This window comes from Coenobita brevimanus, chromosome 82, assembly GCF_032717465.1.
Source record: "Coenobita brevimanus isolate Jiangsu-jjx chromosome 82, ASM3271746v2, whole genome shotgun sequence".
Lineage (NCBI taxonomy): Eukaryota > Metazoa > Arthropoda > Malacostraca > Decapoda > Coenobitidae > Coenobita > Coenobita brevimanus.
In genome coordinates, this window is record NC_137035.1 from 11,928,637 (window position 1) to 11,954,392 (window position 25,756).

The 25,756-nt window shown below is 41.0% G+C and overlaps 1 pseudogene; it reads left to right on the plus strand.

Annotated features, from left to right (window-relative positions):
* Nucleotides 1-11,044: 11,044 nt before the first annotated feature.
* LOC145409603 (allatostatin-A receptor-like) overlaps nucleotides 11,045-25,756 on the plus strand; it is a 128,870-nt pseudogene continuing 114,158 nt past the window's right edge.

A 25,756-nucleotide genomic window follows, 5' to 3' on the forward strand; every position in this document is an offset into this window, starting at 1 on the left:
ATCGGATTCGCGCCTGTCCAATTCCGCCGCTTTTTAGCCCCATGCAAAGTGCCCTGTGACCTCTACCCCTACTAAACCTCGTGTGGAAAGGGGTAAAGGGCTAAGTGACTGCTGTGGAACGTGAACTGGCTAATTTATCAATGATAATGATGGACAGTGACTACGATCTTTCTGGTGACTCTAAAACAGTGCAAGTCGAAATGTAAATAATGTGTAAACAGCAAGTGAAAGCAATGAATGTAAATATAACTGAACAGTGGAAAATAGTTTTATAAGTTACTGCAAGTGACAATGCATAACATAGTGTAAATAAAATAGAAATGTAAATAATGTAAATAAAATAGAGAATGTAAATAGAAATGTAAATAAGTAGTAATATAAGAATACGAGTAATATACTAGGAGTAATGAAAGTGAAAATTTCACTCTAGCATGTATGATTACTGGGAGTTATGAAAGTGAAAGTGACAGATTCATTCTCCACGCTAGTATACAGGACGAGAAAGTGAATGCTACATATTTTACTGAAAGAGAAATTGAATGCCCACAGTGACAATAAACTACTATTACTGAAGGAAACTTATGGATAAAGACTGCAGATATATATATATAAGTGTTATATAATAATAGGAATATAAAGTGCGAGTGTTTTTATGAATAATAAATGACAGAACACCAGCAGGGAACGAGTGCAAGTGGGAAGCTCGTACGCGCTCGTAATTTTCATTGCTTTCACAGTTTTTTTTTTTTTTTTTTTTTTGAGTATGGATTCCAAACTATTTGAAAATCATAGAATAGTGTTTCTAGTGATAATATCAGGCTGTGGTAATCATATTACGGGGTGTTGGGAAGTGTAAAGTGGAGACTTCGTTACCCAACTTCAGAAGTCTCCACAAGTCCTACGGTACTCGACGAAGGCTCAACAAACATCCCAGGAGAAGGTGAAGGTATATGCCATTGCATATTTAATTATAATATTCTAGGACTAATAACTGATTTTTGGCAAATATTTTTACAAAGTCTGTCAGAGCGCGAATATCCTCACGGGACATGCTAGGAGCGCCAAAACAACCCCGCGGTTTAGGGGTTAAGTGGCGGTAGAAAAGAGATAAAGATGCAACAGTCTGGCAAAGAGACAGAGGTTGAAGGAAGTCAGTAAGTGGAGGAGAGTTATTGAGGTGAAAAGCCTTTGAATCCACCCTATTGAGAAGAGCTGTATGTGGGGAGCCTCCTCACACATGAGAGTTGTACGCCACACAGGGGCGGATAAAACCCCTGTATAGAGTCAACATTTGTGCAGAGGTAAAGAAGGAATGGACTCAGCTTAACACATCTAATCTCTTGGAAGCAGATTTTACTAGAGATGTAATATGAACTTTCCAAGATAAGTCCCGAGTAAATGAAACCCCAAGCATGTTCAAGGATGATGCAGGATTAAGCTGAATATTATTAAACATTAGTGGATATACCTGTGAAAGATTTTGCCGGGTTGATAGGTGTAAAACTGAGTCTTTGATGCATTAAAAAAAACAGGTTATTTTTGCCCCGGTCAGAGATACGAGCCAAGTCAGACATCAGGTGTGCCAGCCTCATCCCTTGTTTACTGAAGTAACTGCTGGGATGGACGTTGCGGGAACCGAATGGAAAGGTGAAGGGTGGAGTCATCAGCGTATGAATGGATAGGGTTAGATGTACAGCTTAGAAGGTCAATTGATGAATAAAAGGAAGAGAGTTGGAGATAGGACAGAGCCCTGAGGAACACCACTGTTAATAGATCTAGGAGAAGAACGATGGCCGTCTACAACAGCGGCTATAGAACGACCAGAAAGGAAGCTATATATGAAGGCACAGATAGAAGGATAGATACCATAAGAGGGCAGTTTGGAATTAAAAGATTTATGGCAGACTCAGCCGAAAGCCCTTGAGATGTCAAGTGCAAAGGCAAAGCTTTCGCCAAAGTCCCGAAAGGAGGATGACCAAGAGTCTGAAAGGTAGGTGAGACGATCGCCAGTGGAGAATCTCTGATGATCAGAGAGAAGGTTGTGCTAGGAAAGATGCTTTAAAATTTTTCTATTAAGAATTGATCCAAAAACTTTTGAGAAACAGGATGTTAAGGGAATTGCACGATAGTTAGAGGGTTGGGAATGGTCACCCTTCTTTGGGACTCGCTGAATGAGAGCAAATTTCCAGCAAGAAGGAAAGGTACAAGTTAATAGACAAAGGCGAAAGAGTTTGCCTAGGCAGGGTGTAAGCACAGAAGCACAGTTCTTGAGAACAACAGGAGGGACTCCATCAGGCCCATATGCCTTATTAGTATTTTAGCCTGTGATGGCAGAAAATACATTAGCTGAAGAAATTTTAATGTCAGCCATGAGGAAGTCAGAGGGAGGAAGCGATGGAGCAACAGCACTGGAATCGTCTAAGTTGGAATTGGATGAGAAAGTCTGAGCGAAGAGATCTGCTTTATCAGTAGAAGAAATAGCTACAGTGCCATCAGAGCAGAAAAGAGGAAGGAAGGATGATGATGTAAAGTTGTTAGAAAGGTTTATGGCAAGGTGCCAGAAAGAGAGGGAAGAATTCGAGTTGGAGTGTTGAGAGCATTTAGTGCGGATGAAATTATTTTTAGCAGAGCGAAGAACAGACATAGCACGATTCTAGGCAAAAACGTATAAAAGATGTGATTCAGGGGTGGGTTGGCTCCGGTACCATTTATAGGCCCTCTCCTTGTTGTGGACAGCATTAGAACAAGCATAATTAAACCAAGGCTTTCTTGCATTAGTCAAAGGATATGAGAAAGGAATGTATGCTTCCATACTTGAGAGAATAACCTCTGTAATGTGCAAGGCACACTCAGATGGCTCCCAGCCATGGAAGCAATAATCATTCCAGGGAAAATCAAAGAAGTACTGCCTGAGGGCCTCCGAATCCGCAGCTCCATAGTGCCACAGACGACATTTCTTTGGAAGGTCCACAGGCCGTACCAGAGCGATAGGACAGGTTAAGGTGATAAGGTTGTGGTCGGAGGAGCCCAATGGAAAGAAAAGATTAACAGTGTAAGTAGAAGGATTAGTTGTAAGGAAGAGATCAAGTATGTTGGAGCTCTCTCCAAGGTGGTCAGGGATACGGGTAGGGTGCTGTACAAGCTGCTCTAGGTCAATAAGGATAGAAAAGGTGTAGGCTTGTTCAACAGGTGGATCAGTGAAAGGAGAGGAGAGCCAAAGGTGGTGGTGAACATTGAAATCTCCTAGAATGGAGATTTCAGAGAAAGGAGAAATGGATAGAATGCTTTCTATCGTAGAAGTAAGAGAGTCAAAGAATTTTTTGATAGTCATCACAATTAGGAGATAAGTAAACAGTGCAGATATATTTAGTCAGAGAACGACAGGAAAGCTGAAGCCAGAGTGTAGAGAATTCAGAAGAATCGAGTTCAGGAACATGAGGGCAAGATAAGTCATTGCGTACATATACACAACAGCCACCTTTGGCTTTGAAATGCGTATAGAGAAGTTGGAGGATACGGAAAAGGGTCTGCTCTCAGTTGCCTCAGATAGTTGAGTCTCAGTCAGAAAAAGAAGGTGAGGTTTAGAGAAGGAGAGGTGGTGCTCAACAGAGCGAAAGTTAGAGGAAAGGCCGCGAATGTTGCAGAAATGAAGAAGAGTCAGACAGTGGTTCCAGGCATCTCGAGTCGTCACCGGGAGGGGGGCGGAAGGTGGGGGCATTTATGCCCCCTCCCCCTGGGGACTCCGAGGCCACGTGTTGTGCTGCCATGATTTTTTTTTTTTTTTTTTTTTTTTTTTTTTTTTTGAATCGGAAGTGTGGTGTGTACTGTGCATGTAGTTTGGTGTTGATAGTTAGAGAAACTTGTGTTGGAGAGCACGCTGGCCTACTCTGTGTGTTTCTGAGACACTGAATAAGTTCAGCAAAGGGGGATGGTCGGGACCTAGTCCCGAGGGCTGATGAAAAGGAAGAGCAGCTCTCCCTGTCTTCAGCTTTCAGTCCACCTTGGGAGTACTGCCCTGCTCGACTGGTGCTACAGTCTACTACTTCACACACACACACACACACACAGATATATATATATATATATATATATATATATATATATATATATATATATATATATATATATATATATATATATATATATATATATGTATGTATGTATGCGTATGTCTGTTGTATGTAAGCATTTGTGCCAATATGTTACTACAATATGTTATCCAATACTCTGTATTCAATTTTACTGTTATGTATTTACTGCATTGTACAGTCGCACCGAAAAGTATCGGTACAGAATATGTGTCAAATATTATGACACACGGAACAAATGGAACTGGATATTGTGGCTCTGTCCTCCCACACGTAGGCATCCTAGACGGTAGATGACATGTATATCAAATATAACTCTTGTGTCCTTCCTAATGTGTAGGAAATGGCCGTAAATGTTATAATATATACAGGTGTTAACGGGCTGTCAGTGCTGCATGGTCGAATCATTCTGGATGGCATCGGACCCACAGTGCACCGATACTTTCTGGTGTGAGTGTACATACAGTATATTACTACAGTGTATTATATTTCTACAATATTATTATGTCTCTACGATATTATAATAATTATCATGTATTATTAGATTAGAATGTAATCAGTTGCTACATGCTGTCGTAGGTTCGCCAGCAGGGCATGACCAAGTGATGTCAAGACTCTAAATTATCATTATACAATACATAATAGCTGGTAGGGTACATATGTAATCTAGGGGTTAAGTGAAAGTCATAGCTAGTGCTGAAGGAAATAGGATTCTCACATTCTCTCTCAGGAATGCCATATACAGCACTTTGTGACGCCTGATCGGAAAATCCCCAGGATCTAGAGAGTTCCACTCAACCGTGACTTACACATGACACAATCTCTCCTATACGAGAGAGAAGGAGTTAGGAGGCAGAAGGAGTTAGGAGATAGAGTGAGAAGGGGTCTAGCGAGAGACACGGTGGGGAATAAGTCAGGCTGCCGGGTTAGCAAGTAACTCTCATTCCATTACGCTCTGCGAGACTATATTTCTCTTGAGATATTCCCTTTGAAGAAAATAAATTACCATCAAATCCCAGACTATCTTTATCTTCTCCTGTTATCGACGACAAGAATAACTCACATTATCTCCAAATCAACTCACTGTTATCTACAGCTCGGCTACGACAACGATATAATTAACCACAAGTCTGATATATTACCCCGACCTCTATATACTCTTGCAGCCATTACACACCTCATCCCTTCATCCACACACACATAATCATTATCTGCCGTTCATTCAGTTCACCATCCACCTTTCTCATCACTTGCCACGTGTACCTATGGATCATTTTGTGCCTGAAGAGGGTGTTGGCTATCACCAACCCCTTCCCGGCACTGCCATTCTCATCCATTACTGCAGGCACACCCCACTCACCAAGTATTCCATCCACCTTCATATTCCCTACTTTTCAATTCATATCTCAAATCACAAACACTCTCATTCTTTCCAACTTTTCCCTGCACGGTGCCACATTTGTCCAGAACTCCTCTCTCACTCTGCATGCAAGATCTTGCGTTGGCACATACATGCACACAATCGTCCACATTTGTAGTCCAACTTTCAATTTTACCCACACAATCCTTGGGCCAACCGATCCATACTGTCTTTTACAGTATTCTCCTTCCATCTGTTTGTCGTAAAAGGCGACTAAAAGGGTTGGCGGAGGATTAGTGTCCCTCCCCGGAAAACAACTAACTAAAAAAACAAACAATAAGCCTCGGACAAGGACTGACCAAACGATGACGACCAAGGACCGGACAAAGGACATGGTTATCGGAACGTGGAATGTAAGGGGAGCGAATGATGAGGTGAAAGAGAGAGAGATTGTCCAGGTGCTTGAGGGTGCGAAAGTGGATGTATGTGGAAGAACTGAAACAAAATGGAGAGGAGAAAGTGTGAGAGAATGGGAGTATGGATGGGGTATATGTGCAGGAGTAGGTGAGAATGAGAGGGCAAAGGAAGGAGTATGTATAGTTGTGAGTAAAAGATGGAAGAGGAGCATAAGACAGTATGGATCAGTTGGGTCAAGGATTGTGTGGGTAAAGTTGAAAGTTAGAATACAAATGTGGGCAATTGTGTGTGTGTATGCACCAACGCAAGATCGTGCTAGAAGAGTGAGAGAAGAGTTCTGGACAAATGTAGAAGTGTGCATGGAAAAGTTTGGAAGGAATGAGACACTGTTTTTGATTGGTGATATGAATGGTAAAGTTGGGAATGTGAAGGTGGATCGAATAGTTGGTGAGTGGGGTGTGCCTGCTGAGATAGATGAGAATGGGAGTGCATTAGTGGACATTTGTGCTGGGAGGGGGTTGGTGATAGCCAATACCCTCTTCAGGCATAAAATGATCCACAGGTATACATGGCGAGTGATGAGAAGGTGGGTGGTGAACTGAATGAAAGGAAGGCAATGATTGATTATGTGTGTGTGGATGAAAGGATGCGAAGATGTGTAATGGATGCAAGAGTTTATAGAGGTTGGAGGAGTGGACTTTCTGACCACTACTTGGTGGTGGCCAGAATTAGAATTCAAGTAAGATGGAGGAATAGAAGAAGGGAAAGACGAGAGGAAGGAGTAGTTGCAAGGAGAGTGGAAAGGTTACAAGAGGATGAGAAAAAGGCAGAGTATAAGAGAGAAGTGGAGGAACGATTAGGCAAATATGAATTGGAGCAGATGGGAGACGTGGAAGGTGTGTGTAGGATATTTACAGAAGAAATATGTGCAGCATGTGATGTGGTGTGTGGAAGGAAGAGAAGACGGAGGGGGGTGCAAGGAACAGCGTGGTGGACTGAAGAGGTGAAACAGGCTGTGGCACAAAAGAAGAAAGCATACAATGAATGGATGAGAAATAGGGGCGTGGAAGAAGTTGAGAGGCGGAAGAGAGAGTTATATGTAGAAAGAAAGAAAGAGGTGAAAAGATTAGTAAGAGAGAGTAAGAAGAGAGTGGATGAGGAATTTGGAAGGAATTTGAGTGTAAAGTGCAGGGACTGTAAGAAAATGTTCTGGAAAGAGGTGAAAAGAGTAAGACAGAGTGGAAGTGAAGTTAGCAGGGGAGTGAAAGATAAAAATGGTAGATTACTAGTAGAGAAGGGAGAAAAAGTGAGCAGATAGAGAAAACACTTTAAGGAATTGTTGAACACAGAGGTGGAAGTAATGCGAGTATAAGTGGCTGGGGAATGGCTGGGAGAAGGAGGGAGGTGAGAAGACAGGAAGAAATCAGTAGGATAGAAGTTGTGGAAGCAGTGAAGAAAGTTAAATCGGGGAAAGCCCGAGGAATTGATGGAGTGTGTGGTGAAATGCTGAAGCATGGGGGGAGAGATAGTAGTAGAATGGATGTGGAAGATGTGCAGATTGGCCTGGGAGGAAGGTAGAGTCCCGGAGGATTGGAAGTCAGGTATAATTATTCCCTTGTACAAATGAAAAGGGGAAAAAGAAGTGTGTGGTAATCATAGGGGCATTTGTCTTCTTAGTATAATACGAAAAGTGTATGGTAGGATACTTATTGACAGAGTTAGAGAAAGAACAGAGAAATTAGTTGGAGAAGAACAGGGAGGCTTTAGGAAGGGAAGAGGTTGTGTAGATCAGATATTCATTCTTAGATCTTTAGTGGAAAAGTTTCTAGAGAAGGGAAAGAAGTTGTATGCGGCTTTCATGGATTTGGAGAAAGCATAGGACAGGGTGGATAGACAAGGATTGTGGAAAGTGTTAAGAATATATGGAGTAGATGGGAAGTTGTTGAATGCTGTGAAGAGTATGTACGATGGTGCGAAGGCTGCAGTGCGTGTGGATGGTGAACTAAGTGAATTTTTCTCTTTGAAAGGTGGGTTGAAACAGGGATGTGTCATATCTCCATGGTTGTTCAATCTGTACATAGATGGGGTAATAAAAGAGGTACAAGGTAGGGTAGTGGATGTTGGAGTGGCCCTGGTGAGAGAGGATAGTGTTTGGAAACTCCCTGTACTGTTGTTTGCAGATGATACTGTGTTCTTGAGTGAAGATGAAGGGAAGCTGCAAGGCTTGGTGGATGAGTTTGAGAGAGTGTGAAAGAAACGGAATCTAAAGGTGAATGAAGGGAAGAGTAAAGTGATGGTCTTTGAGAGAAGTGAAGTCAGTGAATGTACAGCGAGGTTGGATGGTTAGGAATTGGAAAATGTGAGTACGTTTAAGTACTTGGGTAGTGTGATGAGTAAGGATGGAGGTTTGGAGGGTGAAGTGCTTGAAAGGGTACAGCAGGGAAGAAAGGTTGCTGGTTCTTTGAAAGCAGTGATAAGAAACAGGGAAGTGAGCATGGAAGTGAAAAAGTTACTACATGACAGTATTGTGATACCAACTCTAACGTACGGAAGTGAAGCTTGGACGTTGCTGGAAGGACACAAGTCAAGAGTGAGAGCAGTGGAAATGAGTTATTTAAGAGGAGCCTGTGGAGTCACATGGAGAGACAGCCTGACGAATGAGGATATAAAGGAGCGTTGTGGTGTTGATGTGGATGTGATAGGAAGCGTTATGAGGAACACACTGAGGTGGTTTGGCCATGTGGAGAGGATGGAGGGTGAAAGACTGACGAAGAGAGTGTATGTGAGTGAGGTGGAGGGGGGAAGAGGGAGGGGGAGGCCGAGGATGAGATGGAGGGATGGGGTGGAGAGGTATATGAGAGAGGGGGGTGAGTTGGGAGCAGGGCAGTGAAATGGCGGGGGACAGGGCGACTTGGAGGCGATTTGTTTGTGGCCACCCCAAACGGGATTGAGGCATCTGGCAATAGATAGATAGATAGATCCTTCCATCTGATACTCAGAGCTACATATATATATATATATATATATATATATATATATATATATATATATATATATATATATATATATATATATATATATATATATATACTGCAGTCACCCACGCTCCTTAGCTAATAATCAAAACACTTATGAACTTCAGAAGGAAGAGGACAAACGGTCGTAGACGTGAACAGCATCTTTATTACAAACGTATCGACATTTAAACAATCATCAGTGATGTATAAGGCAAAAAAAAAAAAAAAAAAAAAAATCGTCAAACACTATAAACCAATCATTACCTACAAGTGAAAAACACACAGACAAACCGACGAGGAAAAAAAATAAAGAGAGGGGGTTGGAAAGATACTTTTTTTTTTTTTTTTTTTTTCCCGGCCTATCAACCATTGGGGCCGAAGCCCCTGGTTATTAAGGCCATTTATATATATATGTATATACATTTAAACATATATACATATATATACAAACATATATATACACACACACACACACACACACACACACACACACACACACGCTTCTATGCATACATACAGACACACTTTCATGCAAACGTACATATATATATAATAATTTTAATCTTATTTAATTTTTTTTTTAATTTTTATTTTTTTGATTTTTTTTTTGGTTTTATATTTTTTATACCTTATATTATAAAGAAAAACTAATCTAAAGACCCTAAAACTAATCACCTAACAGACAAATCGCTAACCTATACTAAATCCTACAGAGACAAATAGCTAGACTTACACTAATGGTAAAAATACCTCGACTAACAGAACATCATCGACTGCAGATATGTAATGCCTTTCTACATTACATACCTGCACTCATCACCTGGTGACTGTCAGTCGAGGCACAACCTAATATAGGGTACATCAGTATATGAAAGGGAACCAGACGAGTCAGGAGCGGAGTTTCGTAACATAAAGAGGTACTGCAGACATAATGTTATTTAAAAATGGGTTATGGGTCTTAATACATATTGATTTTAGTAATCTTAAGTTAATGTTTGATAAAGAAGCTATTATCTATATATCTATATACCTAGGCTGCTTCCCCCAAGGAAAGGGAATATTTTAAAATATTAGCTTCTTCATCAAACATTAACTTAGGATTGCTAGAATCAATTTATAGTAAGACCCATAACCCATCTCTGCCTAACACTGTCTGCACTGCCGCTTTACATAACGCTGCTTTTAGACGTTTCTATCTCCCTCTCCTTTTTAGCTCTTTTTTTTTTTTTTTCCCGCAGTGTGTCTGTTTTTTTTTTTTTTTGTTTTTTTTCACTTACACCATATTGATTGATTGTAAGTATTTTGACTTGGAATTTTTTCGCTTTTCTAGAAAACTGATGATGACATTTTAAATGTCAAGTTGAGGTTCCCTACGAACACCCCACTTCCTGAGAGCACATATAAACTGTACAATACATATATTAATTAACACAACTCATATATTAAGCAAAGTACCTACAGACACAAGTAGCATACTGGTTACTATAACCACTTAAACATTATGCCCTATTTAAACCTAACTATGTCGTAAAGCATACACGCATACAGTTCAAAACACTATTTTACTAACGCAACTTATTCAAGCAAATATTTTCCACACACTACAGGAGTAACGGCAAACACAAGCATCATAAAACTAATGCAAGACGGCAGGACATTTGGAGCACCGTCATTCGACCTTCTTGAATATAATCAAGTAACAAACAAAACACAACAGCAACACAGGCTCCTTTTGTTAACAGTGCACATATACTAAACACAACGCAGCGAAGCAGAAGCAGAGGACAGGCAGGCACACCGCGGAAAAAAATAGAGAGAGAGAGAGAGAGAGAGAGAGAGAGAGAGAGAGAGAGAGATGAGACGGTCAAGAAGCACCCAAGCTCATTTTTCTGAAAGCAAAACAAACTCACATAAAATAAATATATATATTTTTTTTGTTAACACAGCAGAGTACATGGAGGACTAAACACTAAAGAGAGAGAAAAAAAGAAAAACTCACACACAGCACATCAAAACACCAAGATCATCAAAAGCACCTCAACTTGGCCCTCTGAAATATAAGAGAAAAAATGGAAGTTCTTGGAGGTAAAACTTACAACAGGCAAGAGGAGATAGGAGGAGCTGGACGAGTGGGACTAGAAGAGAGTGGCGGAGGGCTACAGATGGACGAGGAACAGGGGAGAGAGAGCATCCTAACCTCTCTGCCGCCCCACATACTCTGCAACTCCACTAACTACACCACACTTCCACTCTGCAATAACTACACCACGACGCTTGAGGTGGGTTGTAATTCTCTTATTTGGTTGTTCTGTCACGATCAGAAGTTCGTTGACACTTCCCTGCCGGCTGTGGTGACGGAGCTTTCTGACGTGTGAAGATGAGGGGGGGGGGATGAGAAAAATGGAAAGTACAGTAGCACACAACGCTGGAAGGGAACTGTCGGCGAAACTTTACTTGTGATAGTACCTTTAAATTATAGCAACATTTAAATTAATCTTTTCAGGCTTTTACAAGTCCTAAACCACTGAAGATGGTGTTTGCTGTTATAGGTTTATGTTTGCCGCTTCCAGATTAAGTATATTCAGGTCAAAGTAAAACTCTAGTAATGAAGTGGTAGATGAAGGCCTCATCTAACTTCTCCAATTAGAAAAATTTCTGCTGTGCCGAGGAAAATCGTGAGGGGATAACAAGTATAAAATACAGTGATGTCGCCTTGACTAAAAGGATTAACATCTTCAAACCAAGAAAGTCCAAAGCACATCGACCTTGCTTCCACCAAACGACTTTGATCAAATCTTAGATTAGTGGTTCTTAACATTCATGCCACTGTTACCCCTTGGCACACCAAGATAAGCTCTTACTACCCCACCCCACTTAAACCGGGAGATAAAGTAGAAAAACATAATGGTACTGCTAATGCATTTTCCAAGTGATTATACAAGCTGTAGAAAGAAGTCAGTATACAGTAATGGTTTTCAGCTACATCAAATTGTTTTCAGTAGACCATACACTTGGTTAGACTACTTGTGTCATGGGTGAAAATCTTTCTCTTTGACCAGTTTTTCTATGCTTAGCTCAGTTAGAGGCGAGACGCAATGCATTTCATAATCAATAAACGTCGTGTTTATGGCCTATGTTATCGCAACAGAAAAGTCCACTTCAATGTGGTATGTAGTTGCAAAAGGCATCAGAATCCTGTTTGCTCACTACGATAGTATGCACATCACAGTCGTATGTACAGTAGATGCAAAAGGCATCAGGATCCTGAGTGCTCAGTATGATAGAAGCTTTATCTAGAAAATAGCCAGATTATGTTCATGATAATTACTTTGTCTTATATAAAAAGAAAAAAAATGCCGAACAGTATTTTACCGATATTACCCCCATGGAAAGGCAAAATTACCACTTTGGGGGTAATTACCCCCAGTGAAGAACCACTGCCTTAAACGGATAGCCGATAGTGAAAGGGCAATCAAGGCTAATGGCAACCATTTTCAGGTACAAAAGTCTCTCTTTAGCAGGGTATAAACTGTCTGGAGACAAGAAGAGCATAATAAAAGAGACGAGTTCTGTATTTCATTCTTGTGGCGACCGATCATGTTTAGCCTAAAGCCCTCACCCAGCGAAGTGGTTAAATTTCAAGAAGCAACAATGTTATCCTTGAAAATGTGAAACCAATCTTACGATGGATAATGCCATTAGATAGTAGCAGGATTACAACACTTCACTTAACTTTGTCTTGAAATGGCGATTGATGCGGTGGGAGTTGATATCGACAGTTGGAATTAGCACCTTCATAATGGGCTCGTCATTCAGTAGTTTATTATTGCTACCTGCAGACAATTTTTTTCAGCTTACGTAAGATCTCATGTTCCGAATGGATTAACACCATCCTGGACGCTTGAACTTTGAAGCTCAAAACGGCCTATATTGCCTGGTGGTCCCCCCTCTCAGCGAATTTGTCTAAGTAAAACGCGCATCAAGATATTTTTTACGATGCATTTTTCAGGTTGGAGATATGGGTATACTGTCATGAAATGGCAGGATGGTAGGCAGGAAGGATGGTAGGTGGGTAGGTACAGTAGGTAGGAATGTAAGCAGGGAGGTAGCCAGGTATGTATGTAGGCAGGGAATTCGGTAAGCAGGAAGGAAGATAATTTCAGCCAGGTACAGTTTGTAAGAAGGTAAATAGGTATGGAGGCTAACATCTCGGGTAAAACAACAACTGCAAGTTAATTGCTTTGTGCTAAAGGAATAATCTGAACCTCAATACCAGCCAGCGAAAAGAATCAGATAATCTAACGATGTCTGCAAATCCTGAGCTCAGTGCATAACACAGAACCCGCTGCTTACAACTAGAATCGTACGAGGCTACCCCTTCGGAACTCTGGCGTAGCAAAATGCAGTGAGTGCTAGATTTACCAATTCTAAAGGAATTTATATTCAGGTTATTTAGATTACTTTATTCAGGTTATGGGTGACGTCTCGATGGGGGCGGGTAAAATAAAGGGTATCCAAAAGTGAATAAAATAGTATGGAGAGAGAGAGAGAGAGAGGGGGGGGGGGTCACTGGATTGAGGGGGTTATCTTAATAGAAACTGTATATTACCCCATAATTACTAGATGTCATCCACGTAGTGAAGCAAACCTTTGATGGAGGCAAGACCATCATAATCCTAACACTTTTCCCCACCTAAAAAATGGAATGAGGTAGAATCAAGAAAATAAGGGAAAGACAGTGTACGAAAACAGGAGAACTGTAAGCAGTGGGCCCAGCAGAGCCATTTACACATTAAAGAAGCATCGAGAATTAGGTTCAGTTTTATAGGTCTAACAAAGGTTGATGTTTTGCTTGCCAGTGTTCTTTTTAGATGCATTTCGCATAAGCACATACACAGTTAATCCACTGATTATGTAGAAGTACAATGCGCAAACTAAAACAAAGAGTTAATTTCAGCTGGCCAGGACTATATAACAAAGAGTCAGTTATCTTCAACAAGCTTACCAAAGGAGCAATTGCCTTCAACTATCGTGGACACAATGACGCAAACTACTTAATTGTCTTCAGTTAAATGGCAAAAAATTGCAAAGATTAAACTATTTTCAGTTAGGAAGTATATATGAAGAGTTAATTACTATCGTCCCACAGGAGAGCCAGGTCTTCGAGTATGCGTGGGTCGTGGCCATCGTGGTGCCTATCATTTTCGGCATCATCGTCTTGGTGGGACTCATCGGTAACACCCTTGTTGTCATCGTGATCATTGCTAACAAACAAATGAGATCTACCACTAACTACATTATTTTCAGGTAAGATAACAGCGTTACCCGTTATTTGATATATCATTATAACCACTGTTGCAAAAAGCATATATATATATATATATATATATATATATATATATATATATATATATATATATATATATATATATATATATATATATATATATATATATGTATATATACATATTGTTACGGAACAGAGAAAGATAACGTACACTTTAAGTGAGAATACTAAGAGTCACTACTGTCCCGTAAAGTTCCAGGTTCAAAACAAAAGAGTTAGGTAAAATTACAAGTTAAAGTTTAATGCTCAAACTAACAACAAAACATTCAGGACTCATAAGGATAATGTAATGGCAAAAACAGGTTAAATATATGGTTAACTGCAATAGCCTCTATTAACACGAAATTAGCATGAGTAAATTTATCTAAGTCAGCCCTGATAAAATGAGATACCAGATAATACTCAGTGAATGCCAGATAAATTATTACAGATACAAACTATTATCAAAAATGACTGACATAAAACCCAACATTAATCAAAAAACCTCACTAGGCCTAAGAATTAACCTTATGCTACACAGTACAAGAAAAAATACAACAGTTATACTCAAATTACACACAGCTGCTAGATGTTTGGAGATTTCTAGAGCACTCACAATAATAATATCTGTACAGGGGAGGACAGAGATGTGAACAAAATGAGGAGCAGATCTAAGTGGCAATGATGCAGAGACTGAGCTCATTATATAGGGGCCAGGAGAGCTTGATACAACTTGTAAGAAGGACACGCAAATGAAGCCATGGGGACAAAGAGCTGAAAATCCCGCTCTGAATAACAGAGAGAACGACTTACTCTACTATAACGGTAGAAGGGGGGGACTGAGGCAGAACACGCTCGTGATCAAACATGCAGCACACTGCGCGTCAAAATTACACAAAGGATGATGAAATCATAGGCTATGTAACACCTCCCCACAAAGAAAAAAGAAATTTACAAAGGAAATTTCTTATTACTCTAAAACAATCTGTATATGGCATTACAGAACATGCAAAAGTCTTTCCTAATGTTACAAAACATGAGATCTCCCTACCACGTTCAGTCATACGTACTTGCCAGTATCCCTTTAACAAATCAAACTTACTTATGTACCTAGCCTTTCCGATCTTGTCTATGCAATCTTCCACGCGAGGGAGAGGGTAAGTGTCTGTTTTGGTTATCTGATTAACACGTCTGTAGTCGATGCAAAGCCGCTGTGACCCACCTGGCTTAGGGACTAGAGTGACAGGAGAACTCCACTCGCTCTGACAGGGCTCAATCATCTTGTGGTCCAACAGGTAGCCAAGCTCCTTCTGGATGAGAGGAACTTTCACTGGGTTCACACGGTAAGGAGGCAATTTAATTGGCTTTGCGTCTCCAACATCGACATCATGCATCAACACAGTGGTTCTTCCTGGAGTAGCACGGAACACTTGCGGGTACTCCTGCAGTAATGCCGAAAACTCCTGCCTTTCCTCGGGAGGTAGATGAGAAAGCTTAGTCTGGAGATCATTCATGATATCAGGATTCTTCCCCAAACTATCACTCAGGCTCATACTGCATGGGAGAGCTTCACTTGCAGACTCGGGTGGAACAGCTACAGTGCAGACTGGATTATTTTCGTCCCGCCTGTGATATAACTTTAGCATGTTGATGTGACATAATTGCTTGCTCTGGTGTGGCGATGACATAGTTGACATCACTGAGTTTCTTCTCCACGAAATAAGGACCACTAAACTTGGCTTGAAGAGGTTGCCCATGAACTGGTAGCAGAATCAAAACCTGATCTCCTGGCTGAAAGTGGCGTAACCTGGACTTCTTATCATACCAAGTCTTCATCTTCTTCTGAGCAGCTCCTAAATTCTCTCTCGCCAGCTGTAAAGCAGTGGACAGCCGTTCTTTGAACTTCATCACATACTCCAGCAGGTTGACGTCATCTTCCTCCGACAGCCAGTATTCCTTGAGTAACTTAAGGGGTCCTCTTACTTCATGGCCAAACAGTAGTTCAAAAGGTGAGAAGCCCAGTGATTCATTTGGAGATTCTCTTGCGGCAAACACAACGAATGGAAGACCTTTATCCTAGTCTTTCTGATGTTCCAAACAGTATTTCTTGAGCATCGATTTGAGTGTTTGATGATATCTCTCCGACGCTCCTTGGGTCTGAGGATGGTAAGCTGAAGACGTGATCTGGGTGATGCCCAACTCTTTCAGAGACTGCTTGAAAACGTTTGACATGAAATTACTTCCCCGGTCGGACTGTACCTCCTTGGGCAGACCAAACTTTGTGAAGAACCCTAGCATTTCCTTAACCACTTTCTTTGCTGAGATGTTTCTAAGTGGAATGGCTTCAGGACAACGAGTAGCCATATCAATCATGGTCAACACATAAGAAAATCCTGAAGAAGTCTTAGGAAGAGGGCCCACAATATCCACCAACACACGGGTGAAAGGCGCCTCAAAAGGAGGAATGGGAACTAGAGGTGCAACCTTTTCGGTCTGATTACACTTCCCCACAACTTGACAGGTGTGACAAGACTTACAATACCAGGAAACATCCCTGAAGATACCTGGCCAGTAGAAGTGTTTCAAAATGCGTGCCACAGTCTTTCTCACTCCAAGGTGTCCTGCCAAACTGGAATCATGAGCCACTCTAATGATATCCTGCCTACAAACACGAGGGATGACAACTTGATGTACAACCTCCCATTCACAGTCGGCTGATGCTGTTGGGGGTCTCCACTTCCTCATAAGTACTCCTGACTTTACATAATAACAAGTAGAAGCACCGGCTGACTCTTCCTCACTGCAAGCAGAGTTAGCTAGACCTTTCAACTCAGGGTCAGCAACCTGCATCTCAACCAACTCTTGACGAGACAAATTATCAACACTATGGGGTACTGCCTCATCAGGTGAGTGGTCCAAATTAGCAAGAAAAGTGTCAGCTAGGATAACATCATCATCATCATTATCCTCTAAATCACCAGTAACTTTAGACTTAGCCCTAGTGACAGCACATGCAGGGAACACATCAGGGACATCACAATCCTGGGACGCAGCCACTGGCTCACTAGACAACTGAGGAGCTGGACACACTTGACTTCCACCAATATCATTTCCAAGTAAGAAAGTTACACCTGACATTGGGAGTGTCTCAACCAACCCAACCATAACGGAACCATTAACAAAACCAGACTCTAAATTCACTCTGCACAGAGGGACAGAGAAGTAATTATTCCCTACACCTTGTAAGATTACAGTTTCATCAGAGGAATTAACATTAGAGCCTAGAACACTGGTCAGCATAAGGGATTGGCAAGCACCTGTATCACGATATATTTGAACTGATTTCCTGTCATTACTGTCCAGAGGACTGACAAAACCATCAGACAGGAAATTAGCACATGAACTCTTGAGAGTGTCACCCACGTTACTGCTCAAAAGAGGAGCTCCATCATGAGAATTTAAGTTACCCCTCAAAGCAGGTTCAGTTAACTCAGTTAAAGAATTCTGGGAACTCTCAAGGGTGGACACTAGACCAATTGACTGAATATTTAAAGACTCCTTTTTGTTCACATCACGCTGTCTCCTGAAACATTTCTCCATAGTATGACCAAGCTTACTACAATAAGTACATTTACTTTTCTGAAATCTAGAGGTGAAGCTGGTATTTACTTCCTGAGAAACATCATCTTTGTTCTCTTTCCTGTTACCTGTACTCTGAGTAGAGGCAACGTACTTACTCTCAGCTTTCCCTTTTTCTGTAGAATATCTCTTGTGAGTGAGAACATATTCATCAGCTAAAACTGCAGCATCAGACAAATTATCTATTCTTCTCTCATCAAGATATAGGCTTACATCTTTATTAACACACCTTTTGAAGTCCTCCAGCAAAATCATCTGCTTAAATTTGTCAAAATCAGAATCCACATTCTTAGAATTTAACCACTGCTCTAACAAATCTTCTTTGATTTTTGCATACTCAACATGGCATTGCTTATCTTGCTTGTAAGTTGTCCTAAATTTTACTCTATAGGCTTCAGGAACAAGCTCATAGGCCTTGAGAATCAAGCTCTTAACTACATCATAATTATCAGATTGATCCTGAGGCAAAGATGCATAAGTTACTTGAGTTTTACCGGTGAGAACAGTTTGAAGGAGTACTGGCCAATACTCCTTGGGCCAATTAAAACCTGTAGCTACCCTCTCAAACAACTGAAAATACTTTGTTAAATCAGATTCATTAAAAGGAGGGACAAGTTTAACATTTTTAGCCACATCAAAATCATCAGAGCTAGATGATCCAGTTCCACCTTGTTTCATGCGATACTCATGGTCTGCCTGAATCCTGGCAAGTTCAATTTGTGCCTGAGCCTGTACCTGTGCCTCTTGAATACGAGCATTTGCCTCATTAACACGAGCCTCCGCCTCCTTAGCCTTAGCCTCCTGCAGGGCTAGCTGTAACTTAGCTAATTCAATCTGCGTTTGCTCATTTGGAGGAGTTACATTAAACAAGCTTTCATTAATCATGTCAACAATTTGATCTTTAGAATGATGAGAGCGAACAGCAATTCCCAATTGTTGAGCAACAAGCTTAAGTTCATTCTTTGTTCTGTTTTCTATATCACACACTGTTTGCACATTTGACAAAAAATCTTTGGCTTCATCAAGTGTAGTAATAGTAGAAATAATTAATAAGTAACAGTCACAAAATATCAAGCAATATCCTTATGATAATATCCTGAATATCCTGGCGAGGTCGCCAAATTTATGTTACGGAACAGAGAAAGATAATGTACACTTTAAGTGAGAATACTAAAAATCACTACTGTCCCGTAAAGTTCCAGGTTCAAAACAAAAGAGTTAGGTAAAATTACAAGTTAAAGTTTAATGCTCAAACTAACAACAAAACATTCAGGACTCATAAGGATAATGTAATGGCAAAAACAGGTTAAATATATGGTTAACTGCAATAGCCTCTATTAACACGAAATTAGCATGAGTAAATTTATCTAAGTCAGCCCTGATAAAATGAGATACCAGATAATACTCAGTGAATGCCAGATAAATTATTACAGATACAAACTATTATCAAAAATGACTGACATAAAACCCAACATTAATCAAAAAACCTCACTAGGCCTAAGAATTAACCTTATGCTACACAGTACAAGAAAAAATACAACAGTTATACTCAAATTACACACAGCTGCTAGATGTTTGGAGATTTCTTGAGCACTCACAATAATAATATCTGTACAGGGGAGGACAGAGATGTGAACAAAATGAGGAGCAGATCTAAGTGGCAATGATGCAGAGACTGAGCTCATTATATAGGGGCCAGGAGAGCTTGATACAACTTGTAAGAAGGACGCGCAAATGAAGCCATGGGGACAAAGAGCTGAAAATCCCGCTCTGAATAACAGAGAGAACAACTTACTCTACTATAACGGTAGAAGGGGGGGACTGAGGCAGAACACGCTCGTGATCAAACATGCAGCACACTGCGCGTCAAAATTACACAAAGGATGATGAAATCATAGGCTATGTAACAATATATATATATATATATATATATATATATATATATATATATATATATATATATAATATCTATACCTATATCTATCTATCAATCTATCTATCTACCTATATCTATATATATATATCTATACCTATATCTATCTATATATCTATCTATCTATCTATCTATATATCGTTTCGTTTTTGTAGGCTCTAACACGCTTGCATGCGTCGGCCTTGGTCACTTAATGGCGGCTGTCCATGCTGCTCTATCTAGGGCAGCCTCCCTGTTTAGTCCCTTAACCCTGAGGTCACACTTAATGACATCATCCCACGTCTTTCTCGGTCTGCCCCTCACAACCCCACCCACAATATTAACACTTCTCACCTTCTGCATCCAATTATCATCCCCCCATCCTCTCCACATGCCCAAACCATCTCAATCTACCTCTCCTCATCACAGCACCAATACACTCCAGTCCCATCCTACCTCTCAATTCTTTCATCGTAAACCCAGCCCCCCTAGGCCTTGCACGCAGGGATACACTGCACATCCACCTAATCATTGTCATTTCTGTACGTTTGAGCCTGCGAATATCCTCTTCCTTTACTGCCCAGGTCTCACTACCACACAGCATCACACTCCTAACATAGGCGGCATACAAAGACCCCTTAGCACGTAGGGAGTCCCCTCAATATCAGGAGAGGCAACAGCTCCCTGAACTTCTTCTAACCACTTCTCACCCTAGCCACAGCTCCAGCCCCACCTCCAGCACATAACAATACTCCCAAATAAAATTCTTCCACACACTCAAGAGACTCACCAGCAAGTTCAATCCTCTCACGACTGACAATCTCCACCTGCTCTCCCTGACACGCCGCACACATAAAATCAGCATTTTCTTGCAGTCTACCTCTAATACCATTACATCTCTTGCGCACCCATTTGTAACAAACACTGTACAAGATGGAATTACTTCTCACGCCCTTGTGGCAAAGTGCACATGGCAATCTATCTATCTATCTATCTATCTATCTATATATATATATATATATATACGAAACAGGAAAGTGAATATGGAAGTGAAAAAACTACTACATGACAGTACTGTGATACCAACTGACAAATGAGGAAGTGAAGGAGCGTTGTGGTGTGGATGTGGATGTGGTAGAAAGCGTTAGGAGAAACACATTGAGGTGGTTTGGCCATTTGGATAGGCTGGGGAGTGAGAGACGAGGAAAGTGTATGTGACTGAGGTAGAGGTGGGGGCAGAGGGAGGAGAAGGCCAAGGATGAGATGAAGGGATGGAGTGGATAGGTATATGAGAAAGGGGAATGTAAACTGGGAGCAGGGCAATGGAATGGCGGGGGACAGGGTGACATGGAGACGAGTTGTTTGTGGCCACCCCTTACGGGATTGAGCCGTCTGACAATTTATATATATATATATATATATATATGTAACTTGCAATACATTGGTAATAGAAACTCCGTGTACAAACAGCTAGATAAGGAGTTTATTACAAGCTCACAGTAAAATATATATATATATATATATATATATATATATATATATATATATATATATATATATATATATATATATATGTATGTATACATGTATGAATGTTTGTATATATGAAAGAGAAGGTGGTACCGAAGGCTAGAAACACATTAGCTTGTTCCCTCCATGAAAAATAAATAAATAAACTTTAGGATCGTTCATTTCAAAATGCCTGAACACATTGCATTTAAAAGACTGCACATCACACAGCTACTAGAAAATACAGGCAGAGGAAGGCAGTTCCAGAGCTGACCTGTTGTATGCATGAAGAACTAGGAGTGACGATTAACTCTTGCATTAGAGGGTTACCGTAGATAGAAAACGGGTGAGGATTTGTTGCCAAATAGGTGCTATATATCCGCCGTAGTGGTGGAGGGATGCAGAGACAATTCGGAGGAGCAGTGACCATTGAAGAAATGATAGAAAAAAGATAAAGATGCAACAGTACGTCGAAGAGACACAGGTTGAGGGAAGCCTGTAAGAGGAGGAGAGTTAATCAGACGAAAGGCCTTTGACTCCATCTTGTTGAGAAGAGTTGTATTTGAGGAACCTCGCTACACATGAGAGTAGTACTCAACACAGAGGTGAAGAAAACCCCTGCATAAAGTCATTAACTGTGCAGGAGTAAAGAAGGCATGAAATCGGCTTAGTACACCAAATCTCGTGAAAGCAGATTTTACAAGAGAGCTAACATGATATTAACAAAACAAATCTTGAGAGAAAAAACACAAGGTGTTCAGAACTGATGTAATACTGAGTGTGATATTGTTAAAAATTAAAGGACAGTCCTGCAAAAGACTGTGACGGATCAAAAAATGTTAGAACAGATTTTTTGGTGCATTAAAAGCAATAGAATAAGTTTTACCCTAATCAGAGATGTGTGCCAAGTCAGACATTAGGTGTTGCATAGTCTCATGCCTTGTTTGTTGATGTAACTGCTGAGATGGACGCTGCAAGAGGCGACTGGAAAGATCATGGGTGAGTTATCAGCATTTGAGTACATGTTAAAAGTGCAGCTAATAAGGCCACTGATGAATAGAAGGAAGAGAGTTGGTGATAGGAGAGAATCCTGAGGAACACCATTATTGATAGTTCTGGGAGAAGAACGATGGCCGTCGACAAGAGCAGCTATAAAACGACCAGAAAGGACGCTAGAGTTGAAGGCACAGATATATGGATAGAAACCATAAAAGGACAGTTTGGAAATCAATGATTTTTGCCACACTTGATTGAAATATCAAGTGCAATGGTAAAGCTTTAGCCCGATTCTCATTACGGGGATGACCAGAAGTCTGAAATGAAGGTAAGAAGATAGCAGTGGACTGTCCCTGGCAGAACCCATACCGGCGATTGAAAAAAAGGCTGTGATAGGAAAAGTCCTTTACGTTTTATTTTGTTAACAACAGATTCAAAAACTTTAGGAATGCAGGATATTAAAGCAATTGGTCGCTATTTAGAGAGCAGGGAAATGTCGCCCTCTTAGGGACAGGCTGAATGAGAGCTAACTTCGAATAACAAGGAAAGGGTACGCATCAACAGACAAGGGCAGCAGAGTTTACCTGTTCCTTCATCTCTAGCATCCTTTCAGGTCGTTCTCTAGCTGCTGTTGTGGATGGCCACCATTATTCTCCTTGTTCTGTCAACAGTGGTGTTCCTCAGGGCTCTGTCTTATCACAGACTCTCTTCATTGATGACTTGAGAGCTGTACATCTAACCCTATCCACTCATACGATGATGATTCCACCATTTACCTTTCCATTCTGTTATCGCAGTGTCCATCTCAGCACTTACTTCAGCAAACAAGGGATGAGGCTATGGCACACCTAATGTCTGATTTACTCGTATCTCTGAATGGGATAAAAGTAAATCTGTTGTTTTTAATGCATCAAAAACTCAGTTCTTACACAGTTCTTACGCCTATCAACCCGTCAAAATCTTCCACAGGAGTACACACTAATGTTTAACAATATCCAGCTCAATCCTGCATCATCTTTAAAAATAATTTGGATTTCATTCTCTCGGGATTTATTATGGAAAGATCAAATTATCTCTCTAGTAAAATCTGCTTCCAAGAGATTAGATGTGCTAGCCGACTCCGTACCTTCTTTACCCCTGCACAGTTGTTGACTTTATACATAGGTTTTATTTGCCCCCGTGTAAAGTACAACTCTAATGTGTGGGGAGGCTCCCAACATACAGCTCTTCTCAACAAGGTGGGGTCAAAGGCTTTTCGTCTCATCAACTCTCCTCCTCTTACTGGCTCCCTTCAGCCTCTGTCTCTTAACTGCACTGTTGCATCTTTATTCTTCTCTATCGCTGTTTCAATGGTCAATGCTCCTCTGAACTATCTGCCTGCATCCCTCCACCACTACAACGAGCACGTAGCACCCATCTAGCAACAAACTCTTATCCCTTTTCTGTCCAACGCTCTAACGCAAAAGTAAAACATGACTCACAGTCCGTCAGTTATGGAACAGGGCAACTCTGGAACTGTCTCCTTCTGTCTGTATTTCCTACTTCCTATGATCTCCAGTCTATCAAACGCAGTGTGTCCAGGTATCTCACAATGAACGGATCTTGAATTTGGCTCTCTGTTGTCTTGTTTGTGTTTTTTCTTGGAAGGAATGGTTTCTGGGCTCCTGGCCTTTGGTTCCTTCTTCCTTGCATTGAAGGAAAAAAAAGAAAAACAGGCAGGAAGTGGGCTTAGGAGCACAGTTCCTGAGGACTACAGAAGGCAACCCATCAGGACAGCCTTATGTCTTATTAGTACTGATGCCAGTGAGGGCAAAAAGTACAGCAACTGAAGAAGTGGGGGGGGAGGGAGATGGAGGAACAGTGGGGAAATCATCAGAGATGGAATTGAGAGAACGTCTGAGCAAAGAGTTCTGCTTCTTCAGTAGATAAAACAACTACAGAACCATTGGAGAAGATAAGAGAAGGGGAGGAGGATGAAGTAATTGTGTTGAAAGGTTTTTGGCAAGGTACCAAAGTACCAGAAGGAGCGACAAGAATTTGAGTCGGTGAGGTCACAGTGTTTAGTACGAATGAAATCATTCTCAGTAATGTGGAGAACAGACTTAGCATGGCTCTGGGTAGAGTCATGACTGATGAGGTTTAGGGGTGGGTTGTCTCTAATACCTTTTGTAGACCTTCTCTTTGTTGTGGACAGCATAAGAACAAACGTGATTACATTATTTTTTCATTAACCACAGGATAATAGAAAGGAATCTAGGAGGTCTGTTCATAATGTATCCGACCTTAGGCTAAAAAAATAAAAAACTATTCTGGTAAGCTAGGACACTAATACCCTTCAAAGTAGGCACCTTCTGACTTCACACACGTAGCCCAGTTTCTTTCTTTTTTTTTTTTTTTGTCTGAAACATTATTCAGTGTCGGTTTTCGGTAGCTACTGCAGGTGCTTCGTCACGCTCATCATGATTTCTCTCAGATGAATGTTGCTCAAGACATGCTGGAGTGTGCAAATCGCAATCCAGAGTTTCTGAAGGCTATCGCTGGAGATGAGACGGGTGTACAGGTATGACCCAGAAATCAAAGCACAGTTGCCCTAGTGGATGCATGCAGGGTCGCCTCGGCCAAGCAAAGCACGACACGTTTGCAGTAAGGTGAAATGTACTCGCATGTTGACATTATTTTCAATTACCGTGGTGTTTTGCATCACGAATATGCACCACAAGGTCAGACTGTCAACAAATGTTACTACCTCGATGTTATCCATTGCCTTCCTGACGCAATTCAGCGGAAGACACCAGACCTTTAGAAGTGGCAAGTTGGAAGCTGCACCATGACAATGCCCCTGCCTATTCTTCTCAACTGAATCAGGAATTTCTGGCCAAACACAACATCCTGCAGGTTTGGCAGGCTCCCTACTCATCAAACATGACTCCATGCAACTTTTGGTTATTCCCTAATTTGAAACGAGAGAAGAGATCATGACGAATGCGATGAAACATCTGCAGGGGATACCAAAAACTGACTTCCGAAAATGTTTCAGGCAGTGGAAAAAATACTGGGCTACGTGTGTCAGGTCAGAAGGAGGCTATGACAGAATATCTAATTTGTTACTACATGCTGTCATAGGTACGCCAGCTAGGCGATGTCAGGACACTGAAATATCATAGCACACTACGTAATAGCTGGTAGCGTATATATTGTTATAATGTGGTATGGAGGCTGGAAGAAAGTCGTGCCTAAGGGAGAGGTCTAGAGGACCAACTCTGCTAATTCTCAAGCTAGGGATTTCACACACAGCACAGTATGACACCTGACGGAAATTTCCACAGGCTTGCAAGGTTCCACACACGTGCCCATGCGCATGACACAACCGGTCATATACGGGGGAAATGGGAGAAACAGGGCAGAAGGGGTTAGGAAAGAGAGAGAGAGAGAGAGAGAGAGAGAGAATGGGAAAGGGCAGGAACAGAGCACGCTGAGTTAGGAAGCATAAAA